The sequence below is a fragment of the Lathyrus oleraceus genome, chromosome 5 (assembly GCF_024323335.1).
Source record: "Lathyrus oleraceus cultivar Zhongwan6 chromosome 5, CAAS_Psat_ZW6_1.0, whole genome shotgun sequence".
Taxonomy (NCBI): Eukaryota; Viridiplantae; Streptophyta; class Magnoliopsida; order Fabales; family Fabaceae; genus Lathyrus; species Lathyrus oleraceus.
Window position 1 is genome coordinate 176,829,505 of NC_066583.1, and position 21,835 is coordinate 176,851,339.

At 37.3% G+C, this 21,835-nt stretch overlaps 2 long non-coding RNA genes across 2 annotated transcripts; one reads left to right on the forward strand and one right to left on the reverse strand.

Moving 5' to 3' along the window:
• Nucleotides 1-524: 524 nt before the first annotated feature.
• On the reverse strand, nt 525-19,082 carry LOC127081504 (uncharacterized). The gene is made up of 2 exons (XR_007788104.1): nt 18,938-19,082; nt 525-799 (listed from the first exon to the last, which is right to left on the reverse strand). It is a non-coding gene; the product is annotated as an uncharacterized LOC127081504 (long non-coding RNA).
• Nucleotides 18,837-20,133, forward strand: LOC127081503 (uncharacterized). Its single transcript, XR_007788103.1, has 2 exons — nt 18,837-18,986; nt 19,788-20,133. It is a non-coding gene; the product is annotated as an uncharacterized LOC127081503 (long non-coding RNA).
• The last annotated feature ends 1,702 nt before the right edge of the window (nt 20,134-21,835 follow it).

Genomic DNA, 21,835 nt, shown 5'->3' on the forward strand with positions numbered 1-21,835 from the left:
CAGCACCTGGTGTTTCAATTCTCTGGCGAGTGTTATCCCACCAGTGTTCAGCCTCTTCAGATAACATGTGCGTACCAAACTGCACCTTCTGTGCTTCAGTACACGTCATCACCCGGAAAATCTTCTCAATTTCCCTCAGCCAATTCTGAGCACCATCTGGATCATAGCGCCCTTTGAATGTAGGAGGGTTATTCTTCAGAAACCTTCCCAAATTCTTAAACTCGTCGACCGGCGGATTCTGCTGCGCCTGCATAGCCTGCGCTATAGTAGCCAGAGCCTCAGCAATCGCAAGGTCATTTTCTCCAGCCATACTCTCTGCACAACACAACCACAGCCGTTAAGCATCGACAGTGTCATCTACACTAATCGACCAACAGGGAAAACATCACATTATGACTCGACTGGACTGACCATGCTCTGATACCACTAATGTAACACCCTTCTACCCAAACGACATATTTATATATATTATCAGAGTACAACATGTAGAAGAGTTTACATTTCATAAAAACATAACACTCATTACATCACAACATAAAACATGTTGTTTAATATTTAAAACTTCGCAGCGGACAACAACACAATTATTATAATTCAGCATATAACAATTCATAAAAAGGGTTCAACATTATCTCAACAAAACATCTCAACATTTGGTCATCATAAACAACATAAATAATAATCAACTATCTATCGAATCCCATAACCCCGGTGTCACATGACCAGAGCATTTGACTCGACTCTGTAGAATAACTCTACACTTATTCTTCGAACCTCAACAATAGCTACTCCGCTTTATCTGCACATTGCTCATCATAGATGAACATAAACACATGCAGAAGGGGTGAGAATTACATTATTAAATAATAATATAACGACAGAAATATAACGTAAATATATTCCACATATGCCAACACAATTCATCATACTCATCATAATCAATAAACTCATGAACATCCACAACACAACACATCAAATGCAATGCACACACCCATGCATGACTCAACACGACTCGGTATACCCATTTTGTGACCAACTACAGGATCACCACTCCCAGATTCATCACCATAGAATCCGAGTCCCCCGTAAGGAACCAAGCCTCTCAACAAGCCCGGAGTCAACAACATCATTGGAACTCATGTCCGTTCATCACTAGGCATCGGCCTTTCATGAATGCATGCACACCAAGCATTCATCATAATCAACATAGCAACAACAACATCATATAGTCATGTTATCATCATCATTAACACATTCTATCATAAGAGCATATTACATCATGCTACATAATCAAACACAGTATTATCGCACTCTACTAATATCTATACCACTCAAAGCAACGGGAATTGATCCCTCGTATACTATGCATCAGCTAAGTTACCTCGCTCAGCCTAAACAACCGAAACTGCACAACAACAGCTAGGAAAGACCACAAGTCTGCCCATACGCGTATTGCCCATGCTCATACGCGTATTGCCCACGCCTGGCCAAATCCATACGCGTATTGGCCATTCCCATACGCGTATGCTACGCGTATCACTTCCCCATACGCGTACCACCAGAGACCATTTCACGTTCAAAATTCCATCTCTTTCACTCATACGCGTATGGCATACACCATACGCGTACCACTCCAGGAATACGCGTATCACACGCGTATGGCGCGTACCAGCGCCAAAACCCCTTTTTCCTAAGCCATCCCATACGCGTATTGCCTAGTGCCATACGCGTATGACCAGAATCCAGTTTTCCAGATCTGCTATGGGTTTTCTCTGCTACGAACCTGTCCAATTCAACCGTTCACAGTCCCAATTTCACACAAAATCACTCATATCATCTAACACGAATCATTCCCCTATTCGATTTTACAAATCCTAACATCATTACATAAAATCTCTACGAATTCCTTCGATTAAAATCCCAATTTCGTTTATCCAATATTTCACCATTTTCAGCATATTATTGTTTAATAAGGTTCAGACCCCTTACCTCTTTGGATTGAAGGAAGCTCCGAGAAATCTTTGGCCTTTTCCTCTTCCTTCTCTTTCTCTTCAGCGTTTTCCCTTTTCCTCTGACTCTGAGACACAATACGTGAAAACCAACTCTGAGTTCTCCTTTGGACCTTTTTCTATCCAATTTCCACTTTTACCCTTCCACTCTTCATATTCCACTTATTTTATTATTTAATTATTATTAAAATAAATAACACTTATAATAATAATAATAATAATAATAATGATTCCCAATATTATTTAATAATTCCTTTTTACCTTCAAATAATCATATTAAATAATATTTAAATTATTCTAACGATAATAGGGGTGTTACAATTTTGCCTTCTCAACAAGGACTTAATCCACTATAACCGAAACTGGTTACAGACACCATAAAGACAAACCGTCTTTGTCTTCTTGAGTCTATCTGATTAAAATCTAGTCACTCAAGTAAACCACTCAAACAACTTTGAGATTTACAAGTGTGTTTACAAGTATTGCTTCTAAGAAAGTAGATTAACACAAGATTAATACAATAAATATCTCACACAATAACGAGTAACAACTCTATGTGTGTTTATAAAGACTATACACAAAAATAAATACTTCAGCAAAAAAGCATGTGTATGAGTGTAATATTGCACAGTGAATTAGCAGCTTCTTCAATTCTTCCATGTCTCCTTTATATATGCAGTTAAAAGATCCGTTGGAGGGTAGAATTGGAATAGAAAATTGCAGTTGTCTCTTTGTATTACAGTTTTCGTATAGGATACAAAATGATACTATAGTATTTTCCTTAACCCACAAAATCAGCGTAGTGGAGGTAAGGGCGATCTTGTACTGTGTACTATTTTTATGATGCAAAACTCTTTGATCTTATCTTCTAATATTAAGAGGATTATGATGAAATGATGTTGAAGCGTGCTAAAAAGTGTTGGTTCTAAGTGTTGGCAGCAATTTTGGTAAAACAAAGAGTGTTCACAAGATGTTGTATGTGATGTCTTAACTTAAGATATATGTGTACCTGCTGGAGTTTAAATGGAAAACATAATTATGCAGGATTGTTTCAGGATGTCATACACAATGTCATGGCATCTGATATGTTTGTACCTGCTGGAAATTATAAATGGAATTATGCAATTATGCAGGATTGTTCTAGGATGTCAGACCCGATGTCATGACATCCTGTACACAGAACATTCAGGAAGAATGTTATGTGTTTTGTGATTGCGCATTTAATGGAAATCTGTGTATGATTGAAGATCTGATTTGCAGGCGCATTTAATCATTGATTACAACCTAATTTACTTATTTTCCAAAGAGATCTAACTAGCTATTATGAGAAGATTTAATTGGAAAATAGTTTTAGGGTTTTCAAGATGTCCAAGCCCAACTGAAAGCTTCTATAAAAAGGGACTTGGAAAACTTGATTTGACACACAACCAATACTGAGCGAAATACTGAGAGAGTGTAAGGGTTTGTGTCTTGTTTAGTCGTGAGACTTGTAAGCCATTCAATTCATCCATAAATGATTGAATTGGTCTGATTTGTGGGTTGTAATTTGTCACTCAAAGCTTGTAAGCAAGAGTGTGTGTCTACTTGATCAAAGCTATTAAGCTAGATCAAGTGTGTGTCTACTTGATCAAAGTTGTTAAGCAAGATCAAGTGTGTGTCTACTTGATTGAAACTGTGAAGTAAAATCAAGTGTGTGTTATTGAAAAGTGTTGTCTTTTCACAAGGAATTGTTGTTTAAAATCACAGGTGTGATTAAAGGGAAGTGAGTGGGTTCTCATATCTAAGAGTGCTTAGGTAGAAATTGCATGGGTAGAGATTAGGTGAGAAAGACTCTAACTTGTTGAAGTGTACGAAGAGTCTTTGAACTGATTCTATTTTAGTGGATTTCCTTCCTGGCTTGGTAGCCCCCAGATGTAGGTGAGTTGGACCGAACTGGGTTAACAATTGTTTGTATCTCTTGCATTACTATTCTCTATCTTTATCCTGTTTGCATTACTCAGATATTAGTGTCGTGACATTACCTTCGACATCTCATATCTGATACCAGAATTTCAATTGGTATCAGAGCATGCATCCTGCTCTGGTTCTGGGTGAGATCTAGGGACAATACTTTCTGGTACTATGGAGAGAGATGGAGGATCTGTTCACAGGCCACCAATTTTGGATGGATCTAACTATGACTATTGGAAACCTCGAATGGTAGCTTTCCTAAAATCTCTTGATAACAAGGCTGGGAAGACTGTGTTAACAGGCTGGGTACATCCTGTAATTACTAAAGAAGGAGAAGCCACAACTGATAAGAAACCTGAAGAACAATGGTCCAAGGAGGAGGATGATCTAGCCCTTGGAAATTCTAAAGTATTGAATGAAATATTCAATGGAGTAGACAAGAATATTTTTAGGTTGGTAAACAACTGTGAAGTGGCTAAAGATGCTTGGGACATTCTCAAGACCACTCATGAAGGCACCTCTAGAGTAAAGATGTCTAGACTACAACTGCTCACCTCTAAGTTTGAAAATTTAAGGATGAAAGAAGATGAAAATATTCATGAATTTCATATGAGTATCCTTGAAATTGCTAATGCCTCAGGAGCCCTGGGAGAGAAGATGTCAGATGAAAAATTGGTAAGGAAAATACTCAGGTCACTCCCTAAGAGATTTGCTATGAAGGTGACTACCATAGAAGAGTCTCAAGACATCTCCAACATGAGAGTTGATTAGCTAATTGGTTCCCTCCAAACATTTAAGATGGGATTAAATGATGGTTCTGAAAAGAAAACCAAGAGCATGACCTTCATGTCAAACACATAAGAGGAAAATAGTCAGGATGTCGATGAAGATTTGGCCAATGAAGTAGCAATGTTGGGAAAACAGTTCAACAAACTGTTGAAAAAGATGGATGTAAGGTCTAAGGCTAATGTCAAGAACATCTCATTAGACATCAGTAAATCCAACAATGCTGGAAGAAGAGCAAGGTCAGATGATAAGCCCAAAGAAGGAAAAGAAGTACAATGTTATGAATGTGATGGGTATGGTCACATCAGGACTGAATGTGGAACCTACCTCAAGAAGCAGAAGATGAGTCTTGCTGCCACTTGGTCTGATGAGAGTGAAACAAAAGAGTCTGCAAATTTGGTGATTGCCTTGACTGGAAGATGGGGGTCTGATGAAGACTCAAGTGATGATGAAGTAACCTTTGAAGAGTTGGCCACTACCTACAGAAAGATGTGTCACAAAAGTATAGAGGTGTGTAAACAGGTTGAAAGCCAGAAAAAGATAATAACTCAACTTGAGAATGAGAAGGTAGAACACTTGGAAACCATCTCCAAATTAAAAACAGAAGCAGTGGTTCTGAATGCCAAGCTATATGAAAGTCAACAAGTTGAAAGCCAGAAGATAGTACAGTTGGAGAATGAGAAGGCAGACCATGTGGAAACCATCTCCAAGTTAAAAACTGAACCTATGTTCTTGAGTTCTAAACTAGAAGAGATGACCAAGTATGTAAGAATGTTAAACAATGGATCTGACTCTCTAGACAAGATTCTCCAAACTGGACAAATAACAGGAGACAAATCTGGCATTGGATATAATGGATCTAAGCCTAAGTGCAGTTACACTGGTTGCAAACCTAAAGCCAAACCTAAGTGCAGCCATAGTAAAAGCAAACTTGTGATGTCACATCATATGTCACAACATCAGAAGAGAAGACAGCAGAAAGGGAAACACCAAAGATGGAGATGCCATTAATGTGGGAAATTTGGTCACCTGAAGCCCTTCTGCTATAAGTTGTATGGTTATCCTAACCCTGTTCATCATCAGACTCACTATCAACCCAGACCCAAACAGCACAGGCTTGTCAAAAAGAAGCAATGGGTTCCTAAGACTAATGTTACAAGTCTAATAGCTCACATTCCCCTCAGTGTCTCAGCCAAAGAAGATTGGTATTTTGATAGTGGATGCTCCAGACACATGACTAGAAACAAAGACCTGCTAATTGGCCTTCATCCCCATGTCATAAGCTATGTAACCTTTGGTGATGGAGCAAAGGGTGAAATCAAGGGAATAGGTAAGCTTGATTGTCCTGGAGTTCCTAAACTTGACAATGTCCTACTTGTTAAAGGCTTGACTGCAAATCTAATAAGCATCAGTCAACTATGTGACCAAGGTCTAAATGTTAACTTCACTAAAACTGAATGTCTGATTACCAACAAAGAAAGTGAAGTGATCATGGAAGGAGTCAGAACCAAAGACAATTGTTACATATGGAACTCTCAAATTAGTTACTCCTCAAAATGTACCTCAGTCAAAGAGAAAGGGATGAAGATGATTATATCTGCTAGAGAAACTCCCAAATTGAAAGTCTGTGGGAAATGTCAGACAAGGATGTCACACTAGAAACTCAGACTTAACATCACTTCCAAAGGAGAAAAGCTCATGATGGCTCAAATAGATAGGAGGTTGGATCAGATGGTTGAACACGTTGCTAGTCATATACAGTCTGAAGTTGGAAAGAGGTTTGGTGGACTTGGGCTACAAGTCAAGCAGATAGAAGGGCCTATGTGCCTATCTCAAAGCAAAAGTGCCAAGAACAATGTTGAGAAGATTGGGATGGAGAGTGAAAGGACACCTGCTCCTACACATTTGAAAGATGAAAATGGTGTTTATGCTGAATATATAGCAGATGGAAGTAGTTGTTCTCAACAGGGTTGGTTGAAACTACTGATGATTGCATACAATGTCACACACGATGTCATGACATTGTACTATGACAACCTGAATGCTACAACTATGTCCAAAAATCCTATTCAGCACAGTTGGACCAAGCACATTAATTTCTATCATCACTCCATTAGAAAATTTGTGGAAGACAAATTCATAGCTCTAAAGCATGAAATGCAATTAGATGACAAATTTGCAAAAGGTTTGGATGATAATCAACTTGAATATGTAAGAGTGAAATTGGGGATTTGGATTCTTGTGAAGTTATGTCAATTAAAGTGGAGTGGAAAAGGTAATAAAAATATTGTCTGCCCACTTAAAAGAAAGAGTCACATTAATGATGAATCATTACCTAGTATTGAAACTAGTATCTATGCCATTTCCACACGCTACCTAAACACAACCATTTCCATCTTCATCCAACTTCTCAGAAAACCTCTGCTATGGCAAAGAGATTTTTTTCAAAAGTTCAACAAAATGTCTCAACATCCCTCATCCTCTGGTTCAAAACCCACTCATCATGCAAGGACTCCCTCCATGGAGTTTCTAGATGAAGACGTGTTGGACGTTACTCCTCTTTGTGTGATACCAGGTGACGCCCCAGGCCCTTCTTTCATGGCTGGAAGGAAGCAAGGTAACATTCCTGAAAAATCTCCTCATAAAGATGACATGCACTTTACTGATGTACCATTAGGAACCTAGTTACTAGGATCCTAAATGAAGGGCATGCAGTCAAGGGTGTTTCTACCCCTCTGTCCAGAAGGGACCCCTCTCCTGAGGTGGAACCCCAGGCTGAGAAGGATGATGAGTCATCTAGATCAGAGAAGGAAGTGGCTGCTGAGGGATTATGTTCTCTAGGTAAAACCTTACCTAGCAAGAAACCAGCAAATGTGTTTCATGAAACTGCTGAGAATATTATTGATCTGGAGGAAGAAAGTTCTGAGGAAGAAGATGACACCTTGGTCCATCTTGTGAAACCAAGTGTAGCAAAGAAACTGAGGACCAGAAAAGGGAAGATTGTGGCAGAAATGAGGACAAACAAGAAGAGTGAAAAAGGTTGCTGGTGTAGGACCCTCCAAATCTTGGAGTAAAGTTGAGGTTAAGAAGAGGAAGGTCAGAGAGAGTTCTGACTCTGATGATGATGTCGAAGACGATGTCCCAGACATCTCTCCTGCTAAAAGACAGACTATCAAGAAGTCTCCAAGCAAAGCTGCAGCTGTGCACTTAGATAACATCTCCTTCCATTTAGAAGATGGTGCTGCCAAATGGAAGTTTGTCATTCAAAGGAGGGTTGTTGTTGAAAGGGAGCTGGGAAAGGAGGCTGTAGAGGTGAAGGAAGTCATGGAATTGATTGAGGCTGCTGGACTAAAGAAGACTGTGGTTGCTCTGCCCCAATGTTATGAGGGATTAGTAAAAGAGTTTGTTGTGAATATCCCTGAGGATATTTCTGAAAAGAGTAGCATGGAATTTTGCAGGGTTTTTTTAAGAGGTAGATGTGTGAGATTCTCCCCAACCATAATCAACAAATTTCTAGGGAGAGGAACTGAAGGAGGTGTGGACTTAGAGGCTATAGACAATGAAGTCTGTAGGATTATTACTGCTGGCCAAGTTAAGGAATGGGCTAGTAGGAACCACCTATCAGCTGGCAAGCTAACTGTCAAATATACCATCTTACATAAGATTGGTTCAGCCAACTGGGTGCCTACTAATCATATCTCTACCATCTCTATTGGTCTTGGAAGAATCATTTATGCTATTGGAACCAAGATAAACTTTGACTTTGGAAGGTTTATGTTTGATCAAACTGTCAGACATGCCTCCACAAATGCAGTGAAGCTGCCCATTGCCTTTTCATCTATCATTTGTGGAATTATCTTGAGCCAGCAACCAGGCATTCTCAACACAAGTGACATTCCAAGCAGAAGAAAGCCTTCACTATCCATTCACTACAAGCTGTTTGAAGGAAGCCATATCAATGATGTTGTCATGACATCTACAAAAAAGGAGCCTGCCCCTCAAGGTAGCTTGATTGATCAATTAAAGGAAACTTGTAAGGAGCTGGATAATGGTATTAGGGTTGCCAAGGCAAGAAAAGAGGATTTGGAGGTTCTTATCAGTAGCTTAGAGAAGGAAGAGATGGAGAAGGCTGGTGAGACCAAGGATTCAGATGCCAATACCTCAAGTGAGAGGTCCAATGCTCAATCTAGTGGCAGCTCTGATTCTGAAGGTGAAGATGATGCCTCTTCCTCAGAGTAAGTGGTAATGGTTCTCCCTATTTTGAAGACTGTGTATGTTGTGATGAAGACTGGGTTGGGTTGGTTGTTCTGTGTGCTGATATGAAGACTAGTTCCCCTGTTGTCTTGATGCTAAAGAATTTATTTTTTTTGTTGTAATATGTGTAATTTGTGGCAGTCCTTACTGATGCCTTTTTGTAATATTTGGGCTCTTAATGAGTTCCATGGAGTTCTCATTCTCTCAGCTGTCACAGCTGTGTATGATGATGGTTTCTATCTCCTAACAATTATGTTTTAACATTTTTAATGTTATAACATCTACTGTGACATTCTCTGCTAGGCTAATTCACATTTATTTTGTCTAATTGGTCACCTTTGGTCCATTTTGACTAAAAAATGGGAGAAGTGTTGATGTGGAAGCAGTTAAATATGTGGAGCTAATGTGGAGATGTATGTGCTGGTGTAGCTGAACAGATGAAAAAGCTATTGAAGGAGATGTGGAATGTTGTTCTGTTCAGTGATGTTGGAGGAGATGTCTGATGTGGTACACATGTGATGTTGAAGCAGATGCCAGAATGATATTCTGATTGTTACAGGTGTTGTGGTTACAGGTGCTGTTATCATTAAAGGAGATGTTTATGATGCACAGATTTAGGGGGAGAAGAAGTACCCTTGTGCATTTGTGTGTTTTACTAGTTGCCTCTATAACTAGTAATTCTGTTTGTGTTGCACAAATTTAGGGGGAGAAGAAGTACCCTTGTGCATGTGTGTATTACTAGTAGCTATAGCTAGTAATTGTGTTTACTTCTGCTGCTGCTTAAACTGCTGTTATGATGTTTAACTGCTGATGTGTTTTTCCTTGTGAACAAAATGGACAGATATATGTTTTAGCCAAAATTTGCCAAAGGGGGAGTTTGTTGGTTCTAAGTGTTGGCAGCAATTTTGGTAAAACAAAGAGTGTTCACAAGATGTTGTATGTGATGTCTTAATTTAAGATATCTGTGTACCTGCTGGAGTTTAAATGGAAAACATAATTATGCAGGATTGGTTCAGGATGTCATACACAATGTCATGGCATCTGATATGTTTGTACCTGCTGGAAATTATAAATGGAATTATGCAATTATGCATAATTGTTCCAGGATGTCAGACCCGGTGTCATGACATCCTGTACACAGAACATTCAGGGAGAATGTTATGTGTTTTGTGATTGCACATTTAATGGCAATCTATGTATGATTGAAGATCTGATTTGCAGGCGCATCCAATCATTGATTACAACCTGATTTACTTATTTTCCAAAGAGATCTAACCAGCCGTTATGAGAAGATTTAATTGAAAAATAGTTTTAGGGTTTTCAAGATGTCCAAGCCCAGTTGAAAGCTTTTATAAAAAAGGACTTAGAAAACCTGATTTGACACACAACCAATACTGGGCAAAATACTGAGAGAGAGCAATGGTTTGTGCCTTGTTTAGTCGTGAGACTTGTAAGCCATTCAATTCATCCATAGATGATTGAATTGGTCTGATTTGTGGGTTGTAATTTGTCACTCAAAGCTTGTAAGCAAGAGTGTGTGTCTACTTGATCAAAGCTGTTAAGCAAGATCAAGTGTGTATCTACTTGATCAAAGCTGTTAAGCAAGATCAAGTGTGTGTCTACTTGATTGAAACTATGAAGTAAAATCAAGTGTGTGTTATTGAAAAGTGTTGTCTTTTCACAAGGAATTGTTGTTTAAAATCACAAGTGTGATTGAAGGGAAATGAGTGGGTTCTCATATCTAAGAGTGCTTAGGTAGAAATTGCACGGGTAGAGATTAGGTGAGAAAGACTGTAACTTGTTGAAGTGTACGGAGAGTCTTTGAACTGATTCTACTTTAGTGGATTTCCTTCCTAGCTTGGTAGCCCCCAGATGTAGGTGAGTTGGACCGAACTGGGTTAACAATTGCTTGTATCTCTTGCATTACTATTCTCTATCTTTATCCTGTTTGCATTACTCAGATATTAGTGTCGTGACATTACCTTCGACATCTCATATCTGATACCAGAATTTCAAAAAGGATCAAGAGACTAGTTGACAGAATCTTCAGAACCTCAGTCTTTAGATTCTTGACACAGTTCCTCAGAACCTGGTCTTCAGAGTCTTCAGATCTTGTTCTTTAGAATCTTCAGAACTTGAGTGCAAAATCTTGAAGGCTGACAATCCTTCAGAGGCTCTTCAATCAGAGTCACAATCAGAAGCTTTAGCACAAACATTCAACAAAATCATTGTCTAAGAGCTTTCTAGAACTTAACAGTATCTTGTAAAACACTTGTATCTCTTCAAAGTCAAACTGTGTTAATTCTAGAATCTGATGACATCACATGTCAATGCTTCAGAGTCATAACATGTTAGTAAAAGATACACACTAGACAAAAACCATTAGTATACAAAATTGTTCTCTAAGAAACAATGCATTGTTATCATCAAAACTAAAGGCCAAATGCATAACCAAATCTTGTTCTTACAATCTCCCCCTTTTTGATGATGAGAAGACCATGTATTTTGATTAAAAAAATACTTGGTTTAATTACATAAAAATATCAGAGTGAGGTTTGTAAGCCCACCTGAATTTTATACTGTTAAAAATTATTTTTCAGCTTAGGATATCGGAGTTAGGTTTGCAAACTCTTCCTGAATTTAAGACTTAAAATAATATTAAAACACATAAAAATCTCAATAAGCATGAAAGGAATAACTTCCCACAAGGAAGAAGCCTGGGTACTGAAGCATCGTTGTTATCTTCCTATAAGGCAGAAGCCTGATTGTAATGGATGAAATAACTTCCCAGAATGCAACAGCTCGGGTACAAAAGTATTTCATTCAGAATCCTTGCTTGAGCGTCAGAAAGTCTAGTTATTAGTCTCGTCACAGAGCATGATTTATCAGAGCTTTCATAGCTTGGTTTTATAACCTGATTGTATTCCTCATGTCTTTATCAAAACTTGTATACATCTGGTTCAGAGCTTGTATACGCCTGATTCAACCTTGATCACTTGAACTTAGTTCAGAATAAGAATATGTCTGGTTAATTGCAAACTTCTTAGTTAACTATCCAGACCATAAGTCTGATTCTTAAACATAAGTCTGGGCCATATGAACTTGGTTCAACTTGGTTAATGTCTTAGAACCTGAAACACTTGGTTAACATGATGAACTTTTTCAAAGTTCCCATAAGGGTTACCAATGTCAAAACATATAAAGACATGTTTGGGTTTCAGGAATGGAAATAGATATATCAAAATCAATCATTCTTTCTCCCCCTTTGTCATCATTCAAAAAGATAAAATAAAATACAAAGTAAACCAAGAATATAGTTTCATTTCATCAAAAAGATAACTCAATACAGAAATGAAAGAAAAAACAAAGATAACACAGGTTTTAAAAACTAAGGTTTATGAGGGGGTGATAGTCTTTATAAGATCTCTCCAAGAATCCCTTCAATATTTAATGTCTTCTCATCCTGATGCTTGAGTCTCTCTTTAACTTCAGAATTCTCAGCCACCAGATGCTTCAAAGTCTTCAAAATGAGTTCCTCATAAACGACAGTCTTCTTGACCTCAGAGTTATTTCCAACTTCAAGAGTAGTCTTAGAAGCAACCATAGTAGTCTGGTCTTGAGAAGGTGGTTGAGTCACTTCTGGAGCAATAAGTAGAAGCATTGGAGCAACCTTATGAAGTAGTGGTTCAACAATACCAGAGAGTCTGGCATGGAACTTCCTTTTAGATTCCTTCAATCAAACAATCTCCAACTCTTTAGAGCTGACTTCTATCTAACTTCCGAAGTTGTTGGTCAGATCACACACTTCATAGAGTTTTTCACTATAAGTGCAAGCCTCAGCGATAGTGTTAGGTCTGCCAACAGCCTCACCTTCAAATTAATAAAACAATCCATCCAAGTATATAGGATGAATGTTGGTTTAAACAAAAGTTAGATAAGAATAGAGACATGAGTTTCTGTCTAGGATTGTGATGACCTCAACATCTAATTCAGACTTTCTGACTAAATAATCATATTCCTCAAGGTTTGGATTAGGTTCATATTTAATCTCGGTGTCAGAGGAAATTTCAATGATTTGGTTATAAGAATCAGGGGTAGGTGATTCATTGGATCTAAGTTGTTCCATAAATATATCAATGACATGTCCTTAATGGGTTGGTTAGAGGGTATGTCTTTCGGAAAGGCACGAGCTTATGGCATGGTTAGGGTGAATGAAATAGGTGGGAAAAGTAAGAGTCAGAGAGATGACTTTATGTATCATAGGGTTTGGTAGTGGGAATAGTTACAAAAGTGGTGCATACATTTAAGGTTAGTATCTTGGGTTATGTTTGGGTAGGATATTTTTGGGAAAGTAGGTTTAAACCTTTGGAGTTAGGTGCCCAGTTCTCCTTCTATCATCATACCACTTTGTTCCTTCTTAATTCTATTAGAGATTTTTCTATTATGGTCCTTATTATGCTTGGAATTCTTTTACTTCTCTTTTTTTTGGAAGAAGTGCATTTTTCCCCTTCTTATTTTTTTTCCACAATTTTTAAATTTTTGACCAATTTTCTCTAGTACCCTAACCCCAAACTTAAAACTTTTCTCACTTCCAAGAGCAATCCCAAACTTAATATTTTTCATACCACTTAAGAAATCAAGTTCTACCTAACTCCAAATAGAGGGCGAAAAGATAAGATCTTTCAAGTCATACGGCTAAAAATTAAGGCTAAGTCACCGAAATAAAGGCTAAGCTCAAAGTGGTTAGCAACGGATATACCTATTATTACCAGGTGGTTTAAAAAGGTTAAAGTTATAAATAAACAACTAACTCAGTGTGTGTTAATCAATCAAGACAAATTTAATCGGAAATAGTTCAAACCAGATAAAACAATAATGTACAGATACACTCAATAAGAAAGAATAGTGAAACAATGGAATTTATTTGGCTCAAACCTTACTAGTTGAGGTATATGAAGGTTGAGTACAAGTCCTTTGATTCTTTTGTCATCATTTTCCTTCAAGTTGTAAGTTTCTTTCTTGATGATCAAGTTCCTTTTGGATCATTTGTTCAATTCTAAAGTGATAAACTTATAAATTTGAAGGAAAAAAAACATAGCTACAAACTCGTTCATTAAAAACATTTGAATGAATAATACAAAGGGGGGAAGATCACTTATATGGATATTACTCTTTTCTAGGTTACATTTGAAAATGAAAATAAAATCTTCTAAAAATTAAAAACAAACTACATGTTTTTTCATATGTCATTATTGCAGAAAAGATCATGCATATCATTTATTGTATTGTTGAAGTCATTATTCTTCCTTGTCTATTATGCGCACATATGGTTTCTCCTCATTTCTTGCTCTCGCTCTTGGTTGGTGAGGTAATTCTCCATCTCTTAAGCTGTTGCAAACTGGGCTCTTAAGCTCTAAGCCGACATATGGTCTTCTTGCTGGTTATAGAAGTCTCAGAACACTAGATTGAATCTCGGAGGTTCAACATACAAAGTTGGTGAAACTTCCGTTATCCACCTTGTAACCCCCACTGCGTGAGCTTCCTTTCTTATTTGAAACTCTGAAGCTTATTGACCTCACATTTGTTGTGGTTGTTGTTGTACTTGTGGTTGGTATAATCCTTCATCATTTCTAACTTGATTGTCTTCTTGATCATTTTGAGCAACTTCTCCTTGATGCATATTTTGAAGCCTCTGTATGGCCGAAGCGTTGAGACGTGCTTTTGAGATGATCATCTCATCGTCGGGGTAAACGGGCACACCTGCTCTCCTGCATAATTCATTTATAACACAAAAATGGCCACAAGCCTTTTGTGCAGCCTTAGCCATATATTTGATATTTTCAGCAATTAAATGCCCCAAGTCAATAAGTTCCCCCCTCAAAAGAGCTAAAAGACCTAAACACTAATTCACAATTAATTATGATTGGTTACCCTTAGAATTTGGCGGAATTTAGCAGTTTTGAGACGTAGCAGAAGCTAGCAGAAATATACCTGAACGTGTCGCACGTTCGAATACACATCAATAAAACCCAGGGGAAGAGAAAATGGGTAAGGAATTCGGTTATGCAAGGGAAAGGTATTAACATCCCTCACATCTGTTTTACTCAACGGGAACCATTTTGATCGTTCTATGCTCAAATGGGTGTGATATCTAAAGATTACCCATGAAAGAATGAAAGGAAAGGAAAAAGAATAGATAGAGTGCTCAAAGAGGATTAAGGCCCTCATGCCTACGTATCCTTATAGTGAAATAAGTAATTCAAAGCATTGTAGTTCATAGAACTAATGGTGGAAGATGAAAAGAAGAGTGATACGAATATGGTTTGAACTAAAGAATAATGTGGTTTGACTCCAAACAAAGGGATGAAATCTGAACCCAAGAGTAAAACTGGGATGAACCAACACGTGAGGATCCTAAGACATGGTATCACTGTATATGGTTGGGTCGAAAAAAAAGGGAATTAAGTGTTTGGCAATAAGTCAAACAACTCTCGGTTCACTAGCACTCACTGGATGGAGCTCAAAGAAATAGTTATTTGGCTCAAAGATAACGGTAAATCACATGGAGTGAACGAAGGTAGTAGGTATTGAATTAGTGTAGTGATTAATGGTCTATGGAGTGATAAAGATTAATAATCAAAGTAGAAAGAAACTGAATGATTGGGTAAAATTAATCAAAGGGTATGGTTTGGAACCAAAGGTAAGAGTGTATTACAATCCATAAAGGAACTGATATTTGAAACCAAGAGTAAAGGTGGAATTAACCAATAAGTGAGAGGCTTATGGCATGGTATCACTATATATATGCTTGGGCCGAAAACAAAGAGAATTAAATGTTTGGAGATAAGCCAAACAGCTCTTGACACAAAGGTGTACAATTGTCCTAAAAGGGTATATATGGAATTCCAAAGAAAACTGTATTTGGTTTCAAAGACATGCAGTATGTCACTGGGATGAATGGTTATGATTTAAGATAGATGATGGATCACGAAAGATATGAATGGTTCCTTAAGGCATAAGGAGGAATAATTATGCTCGCTTAGGATTCGCATCCTCGTGCCTACATATTCTTATCGTGTAATGAGGAAGTCAGAGTTCCATAGTTCGTGGAACTACAAAAAAGAAAGAAAGATAGAGATTGGAAGTGATGAAAAGTATAACTTGCACCAAAACAAAATGGTAGCATGAGAACCCATAAAGTTAAATGAACTTTGAACCAAATAGCAAACAGACATAAACCAACAAGTGAGGGGCCTAAGGCATGGTATCACTGTATTGGAATGACCAAAACAAAGAGAAATAAGTGTCTGGCAATAAGCCAAACAACTCTTGGTTCACGAGGTGGACTCCGATTAAATTATCCTAAAAGGATATGTATGATACCCAAAGGAAAATAATGTTTGGTACATGGAACATTATATCACTGTAGGGAACAAGCAGTCTGAAACCAAAAGAGAATGGTATATTGAATCCATGAAGGAATAAACTCTGAACCGAAGAGTAAACAAGCATAAACCAACAAGTGAGGGGCCTAAGGCATGATATCACTGTATTGGAATAACCAAAAACAAAGGAATTAAGTGTCTGGAAATACGCCAAACAACTCTTAATTCACAAGGTGGACTCCGATTAAATCGTTATAAAAGGATATGAATAGAATCCAAAGGGATAAAGTATTTGATTTCAAAAGGACAATATTGATTGATGAATGGGGAAGAATGCATAATTGTGCTCTTGGAGAATGTGAATCCTCGTGCATACGTATTCTCACCATGCAATGAGAAAGTCAGAGCTCTGTAGTTTGGCTGACTACGAACAAAGAGAATTATCAGGCAAGAGAAATGGTAATGAAAGACGAAGAGTACTTGGAAGTCATTGGATATGAACCACACTAAAGTCTATGAGTAAAGGTGAATACGATGAGCAACTAGGTCATTCATCTCGTACCCAAAGATATTCAGAATGAGTTAAGGAATTCTCCACTCCCATTCCTTGTTTACTACTTAAGGCTCATGGAATATGATTCTCATCATAACTTTCAAGTTGCTAAGGAAGAATCCTTCCTTCTCTTTATGATGATGAAGACTTGTCAATCATTCGGTTCAAATTGCACTAAAGTATATGAACAAATGCGAATACCTTAATAAACTGAATCATTCTTCCCGTACCCAAGGATACCCTAGACAAGGATAGGAATGCTCCACTCTCATCATTCTTTATTACTTAAGGCTCATGGCATATAACTTGAATCTTGATTGATAAGTTGCTGAAAAAGGCTTCTGATTATTGCATTGTTGCTTTGTGAAGAGACTTGACAATCATTCGATTCAATCCATTCTAAAGTCTTGGTATAGAGGTGAATACAATGAGCAAATAGGTCATTCATCTTGTACCCAAAGATATTCATAATGAGTTAATGAATTATCCACTCTCATTCTTTTTCTATTACTTAAGGCTCATGTCACACAATTTAAATCTTGATTGATAAGCTCTTGAAGAAACACCTTTGATGTGCTTTACATAGTAGTCCACTACTTGATTTGTCTGGGATGCCTTGACTGAAAATCTGAACTTTAGGCCTTGAGATCCACAACATTATAAGAACTAGTCTTACCAAGTGAACAAGGAACTTTTGATAACTTGAATAGACTGGGGGATTATACAGAATCAAAGGATTTAGTTAATCAAAATCTCTTTTGATCAACTTAATCAAAGGGAATTAATTAGTTGATAATTATGTACAACATGCTTAAAGGTTAATCAGTTAATCAGATGATTAACAAATCCTAAGCTAGGGGAACACACAAATGTTAGGATCAAATTAATCAAAGGAGACAAACATCAAATATTCACATGGAAAACAATTGATTAAAATGATAAATTAAATCTAAATCGAAACCCTAATCTAAGGGAGCATGAAATTACATGATTTTTCTAAGACCTAGGGGTAAAAATGTCAATATACATAGATGTGGATTAATTTCTAAATCAAAGTCTAATTACAAATTCAATTAAAATATAACTAAATTCTAATTAAATCCTAATTAAAATCTAATCACAAATTCAATTAAAATCCAATTAAATTCTAATTAAAATCCTAATTAACATCTAAACAAATCAAGCAATAATTCCCCCAAATTGATTTCGTTTGGAAAATTGTAAAAAAATAATTATCAGGTAAAAAATCAATTAAAGAATTCACAAAAATCTATAAAGAAATTAAAAAACAAAGGAATTAGAGGTTCAAGGCCAAAATGAGGGTTCAGCAAACAATTTTGAGTGCAGAGGCCCAGTTCCATAGGCCCACTCTGGATTTAAGTTGGACAAGGGGGTGCACTTGAAATATGGTGTTGGTAGCAAAATGGCCCAGTCATGGAGTACCACACGGATCTGAGTTTGGTGCAATTGGATAAATCCAAAATGACATGGCAAGGTGCCATTGAAAAGTTAGAAAAAATAAGCACTAAATGCACATGTGATTCATGCATGCAGCAAGAACGTCCAATCCAGAGAGGGCACATGTATCAAGCATTGAACAAGAGAGGTGTTGAATAACGGAAATGAATGCACGTGGGACAAACTTAAAAGGCTCAGAATGAATAGAGCTCAAACGCGCAACACCTTCTCTCACCTCAGTCTGTCACTACCTCCGCCGTGACGGAGGCCATCTCTGGCGGCAGAGCTCTAAAAAAATAAAATTTCAACCATCAATATTCCCCTCTCAAATCCATCATCTCGAATCCACAGCCAAAAAATCCCAAATATGCAAGAATCGAACGAATCGAAACGGAATCCCTAAGAACCCTAAAATTTGAATCCTAAATTAAATGGCGTATCAGGGGAATCGAAAGCCAATAGGTTAGGTCTTTGGTTCCCTAACCTTATACTGCATCTTGGAAACTGAAACAAAGTGAAACAAGAAAAAAGATTCCACTTACCTCGTCGGAGCAAATGACAAAGACGACGACGATGCGGTTGCACTTCCATGTATGATCGATTCCATCTTATTCACCTCTTGCCATGATCTTCTTCTTCTACAACCTTCTCTAGCATGTAGAAAATTGCTTTATCGTTATGGTTTTGTGCTCTTACGATTTGCGTTACTGAGAGATTGAGAGATTTATAGGCTCGAAATTAACATAGTTTTTGACTCTGTTAATCAATCCATGGGTAATTCAGTTAGGAAATCTCACGCTGTTAGTGAGTCAGTTAGTGTTAGATGAGTCATTACATGATTATTCAGTTATTGATGCAGTTAGTTCTATTTTGCTGACTCTGTTGAAAATGCTTGCTACGGCTTGGCTTAATGTTAAATATCAATGTTGTTGTGTTAGTTTGATGTTATTTACTGATAGCTCGGATAAATGTTAATGGTTGATGGCTTGGCTTGACTTGATGTTAGTTACTGATATAATCCTGTTATGACTTTAGCAGTTAGGTCAGTAGGTTAAAAGGTTTTGGCAAAAATGAATTAAATTGTGATGTGGACTGGAATTAGATATGGTTCTGTAAGTTTCATTAGGCTGTTGCGAATTAATTGTCATGATGATGAAGTCTTGAATTTAGACTATGTGAATTTGGACTATGTGAACTTGCAGAGCGCTCACACCGATTCTATTAAAAACCAATGGTAGATACAAGCCACAATAGATGCTTTGATGCTTGTTCAAAAAAGGAAGAAAATGGTTCTTATGAAATTGGAATGAAATTGTGTATGGCCATTCTGCTTGGTGTATGATAATCTTAAAGTTAAATTATTGATGCTTTTGGTCATTGTTATGAGTGTAGGGTTCAGTTTATGCAAGGCTTGTAAGGCTTGTAGTTGGAAATGCAAGGTGACCCAATCATGGCATGGTGACCAAGTTCAAAGCAACATGAAACCAAGGTAAGACCATCATGTGAAAATGAACTTATTGCTCATGACAATAATGGAGGCTTGTGGAATTATGAAAATGTAATGAGAATTAGGTTTAGGGATGAAAAAAGTGTAATGGTTCACTTTGGTGAACCGGTTGACCAAAAAGTCAACAGTTGTCCAAAAGTCAACTTTTGTAAAAATGAAACTTTTGAGATTTTTTTTTGTAATGAACACTATACATGTTAAATGAATGAATGGATATCCAATTGTGAATGATGTATGAGTGAATACAATTTGACCTTTTGAATAAATCTCATTTAGAGTCAACTTTATGTATGAATGAATCAGTCATCTTTGATCATATGAATAACATGAATGAAATGAATTAAGATACATGTATGAATCAAGAATTAGAAGCCTTTATGAATCACCATGGATTAATGACAAACAAAAAGACCAAAAGATCAATGCCTTAGTGAAATCATGAATCATGAATCAAGGACCAAAGACCTATACATTTTCAAGCACCAAGGGGCCTAAATTAATGGCCTAGGAATGACTAAGTAGAATGCATATTGAAGCTTGACCCAAGCCTTGAATTAGATGAAATTTCAACCATGCAGACATGTAGGTTAACTGGATGACTTCTATGATCATATGGAGTATTTGATGATGGATGATGCATGATGCATGATATGATAGTCAAACACCTCCTCCTAATGAATTAGGGTTTCAACCAAGCACCAGGTGAAAATTCAAGTAACAAGGTACATTAGGAAAAACAAACTGATTAGGGTTTCATGATGCATACCCTATAATCAAGGTCTCTGAATCAAGCATGATGTTCCACAAATAAGTTCCCCATGCATGGGCCCCTGATTAGGGTTTAGACGGTCCAACCAAATGCCTAAAGAGTACTCACAAGGTTCCATAGAAACATCATCAAGAATTAGGGTTTTGCTCCCCAGAGGAATGCCATGGTGACGTCTCCTTGAATACATGCCTAAAAGATCAAGCAATTAGAGTTTCACTCCCAATATGATCAAATGAAGATCCATGCCACATCTCTAAGGTTTGATCCATACGCAAACCCTAGCTTTGCAAGCCACATAGCTTTGAATCTATGATGGTAAATTATCAAGTGTCAACATGAATGAATGATGCATATGAATGAAACATGGATGTGTACATATGAATCTCAAGTCAAAGATTGAGTGAAAAGATGAAAAAGGGGGGGGGGGGGGGAGTAAATTTTGGGGTATGACAGTAGCGCTAAGCCACGCTCTACCACCCATTTTGCCTCTGGCCTACAAAAAGTATCTAACATTACCTGGGCCATTTCCTATTTTATAACTTTGTGCTCGTGTCTATAGTTCATATGAGCACACACGTGATGAGGTTATAAATTAAAAATAAAATTTATAGCAGAAGAAGAATAATCAATATACTTACCTCGCACATATGAGGTGTAGATGCTTACCTCACCAAATGTCGCGTTTGCGCAAAATTCTAGGCCGATGTTTTTATTTGTTTCCCGAATAAAATTGTTGAAACTTACCCAACTCCTTTGTTGCAAAACTTCCCCCACTTCTCCAAAACCTTGAAAATCATCCAAAGTAAATGCTCTCTCCCTCATAATATGGTAATACACTAATTTGAGAGATTTTTCAGCATGAGCCTTAGAGAGAAATTTGAGACTGGGGGAGGTAGGAGCGTTAGGAGTGGCAAAAAGATTTAAGGATGAACCTCTTGTCAATCATCCTCTCTTTGAAGACATTTTTACCTATAAAAACAACACAAAAACAACACTGCACAGAGAAAAAGAAAAGAATCACGCAGAGAGTGCTCATATGAATATGTGAAAACCAGAAGGAGTAGAGAAAGATTTGTGAAAAAAGTGATTTAAAAATCACTATTTATAGGCCAACTAGTTGTTTCCCACCGCGTTCATTAGACATCCATCCCACGTGATGGTAAC